The sequence below is a fragment of the Martes martes genome (genome assembly GCF_963455335.1).
Source record: "Martes martes genome assembly, chromosome: 10".
NCBI lineage: Eukaryota > Metazoa > Chordata > Mammalia > Carnivora > Mustelidae > Martes > Martes martes.
The window spans coordinates 98,047,999-98,051,180 of NC_137898.1; positions in this window are offsets into that span (position 1 = coordinate 98,047,999).

Sequence of the window (3,182 nt, forward strand, 5' to 3'; positions counted from 1 at the left end):
AAACTTGGGAATCCCAGTTTTATGAAGTCCTCTCAGGAGAGCCTGACAATTGGCGAAGCCCGTGTTCTGCTTTGCATGATGCTGTGACATTGGCACCTCGGTTCGGCTTCTTGTGTAAGACACCCGAGCAAGGGAAGCATTTGCAGGAAGCATCCTGGGGGAGGATTGTCTGCAAACGTTGACTTAGAGTAGCACGGTGCCGCGGCAGCATTTAAGCAGCCATGACGAGCACCATCTCTGAAGTGAAGCTCTTCTCTCTGGACCGTTTTCAGAATACCAGTGGCTTGGCGCATGCTTTCTGCTTCAGAGCTGCTGTGAAACTGTATAAATGGCATGCCTGATCTTGATGTCAGGTTAAAACTCTCTTAGAAATCAGGACCTCCGGCTAATGCCTCACTTTCCTCTCTTCTGGAACAATTCAGCCCCTAAAGCCGTTCAGTAGAGGATAGCCAAGTAGGGGTCCACGGTGGTGCTGGGGATGAAGCTGTGGGGGCTGAGAGAGGGGTGTCTGAGCCTGGTGAACAGGCACTGCCCCTAGGAGGGCTGCCTAGCATGGGTGTCTGAGCCTGAGTGGGTGGGAGGGTGGCCACATAGTCTTGTGTGACTAGGGCTTCCATATGGTGCGGTGACCTGGTGTGTGGGGTCAGAGCCCAAGCTTGGTGAGAAAAGCATCCCCCTGCTGGAATGGGGGCACAGCGTGTGGAGTCAGAACTTGCACCGGAGGAGAGGATGTGCTCCAGGAGAATGGGATGCTAGCGGAGCTGGGAGACCGCAGGGATACAGGGCATTGAGCGAATAAGTAAATAGGTTAAGGATAATGAAACTGGGTTTCTCAGAAAACGTAGTTACAAATATAGCAAGGGAGGGTGCCTGGGTGGCTCAGTCATTAAATGTCTGCCTTCAGCTCAGGTCATGATCCCAGGGTCCTGGGATTGAGTCCCACATCTGGCTCTCTGCTCAGTGGGGAGCTTGCTTCTCCCTCTCCCACTCCCGCTGCTTGTGTTCCCTCTCTCACTCTCTCTCTGTTAAATAAATAAATACAAAATCTTTTTTAAAAAAGTACATCAATATCTTAAAAAATATATATAGCAAGGGAGAAAGCTAGAATAAACCCATGGTTGTAGGGCGCTTTGGTGGCTCAGTTGGTTGAGTATCTGCCTTCAGCTTGGGTCATGATCCCAGGGTCCCGGGATTGAGCCCCGCTTTGGGCTCCCTGCTCAGTGGGGAGTCCGCTTCTCCTCTGCCTCTCCTCTCTGCTCCTGATCTCTCCCTCTCTCTCCTTCACGCTCGCTCGCTCTCTCTCAAATAAGTAACTGAAATCTTAAAAAAAAAACCAAACCCATGGTTTTAAATAGATTTAAATATATACGCACACACATAGACACATATATCCATATATACAGTTGACTCTTGAACACTGAGAGCTTGGGGCCGATCTCCCACCCAGTCAAAAACTGCTGTATGACTTTTTGACACCCCCCCACCCAAACGTAATTACTAATAGCCTACTATGGCCCGGAAGCCTTACTGACAACGCAACCCATCAATCAACACATATTATGTATATGCGTGTTCTAGGTGGTGTATACCGTCCCCTTACAATAAAGCTAGGGAAAAGCCAATGTTATTAAGAGAATCATAAGGAAGAGAAAATACATTTACAGTACTGTACATACATTTATTGAAAAAACAATCCACCTGCAGGGAGGCTGGGCCAGGACAGAGGTGGTGGCAGTGACGGCCTGGCCCCTGGATGGTGGTGTTTCACAGCCTGGTGGCCCAGTGGGCCGTGGGCAGTGACAAAAACCTGGGAGTGCAGGACAGCTGTCCCCCTCTGCCTGGAGGGGCAGCATTGCCCATGGGGATAGGCTGCTGTGACCACATCCGAGCCCGCCAGCCTCCTGATGGCGACGGGGTCAGGGTGCTGCATGGGGAGGGGTTCATGCCCTACCTGGGAGGGGCCCGAGGCCTGTGGCCCCCTTAGCACCAGCAGGGAACCCAGCTCATGGAGGACTTGGAGGGAAGGGATCCCAGGTTTCGGGGGGGGGGGTTGTGCTGAGGGCCTCTGTGGGTCGTCCAGGGTACTCTCAGGGCAGAAGGTGTGACCTTTACACCAGTTGCCTCCAATTTGGAGACTCAGGTGGGCCGTTGTAAAGAAATACCCTGTGGCTTTTGCTGTCAACTCTTAAAAACGAAAACTGTGTATAAGTGGACTTGGCAGTTCAAACCCATGTTATTCAAGGGTCAAGTATATGCACACTTTGTGATATATTCCCTAGCTCTGTCTACTAAGATGACTCGAGGCCAGTGATACCCCAAAAGCAATGTGCACACATAGCCCCTGGGTTTTGGCTTCTAAATGTCATTTTCCACTAAAAGGAACCAGGGATCCTTGGAGAAATGGCTCATTACAGGGCTGGGGTAGGAAGAGTTGAAGAGGAGCCTGGAATATTTTGTACCAGAAAGGAAGAAAGTGCTCAAAGGTTAAGGATAAGAAGGACACAAAAGCCTGTTTCTGCCATTTGATCACCCCATTAGCAAGAGATTAGTAACAGATTATAACCCAATGAGTAAGCTGAGATAGTAACAGATTGTAACTCATCAAATAACAGGAAACTCTGAGTCCACACAGATATAAATAAAGGAGTAACTTGGAAGTTTGATGAGGAACAGGAGATCTACGTGTTTTTAAAGCATCTCTGCACAAAATGCCAGCCTACAAAGGAGGAAAGAGGAACTTCGCAGTGGGGAAGACTGGCAGACAGCCCCTTAATCAAGGGGTCAAAGTGAACATCAACGAAGGGATAAATAAAACCCAATGGGGTAACCAAAACATCAGTTCTGTGACAGTCCCGTCAGAGTTTTATAACCTGAATCTAATCACGAAGAAACGATCAGACAAAGGCCAGCTGTGGGACAGTTTACAAAATCACTAGGCTGCAATCTTCAAGGCTCTCCCAATGTCATGAAAGTGCAGGAAAGACTGAGGAACTGTTCCAAACTGAAATAGACTAAAATTAAATGTGTGATTCTCAACTGGGCTGCCTTCTCCCTTCAGGGTAGGATGTTCCCTGCTCTCCAAGGCCTTGGAGAATCTTCCTGCTCTGAAGCAGTGTCAGGCGTAATGGTTCTTCTCTTTTCTCTTCTCCTCTTTTTTCTTTGCTTTTCTCTTTTTTAAACTA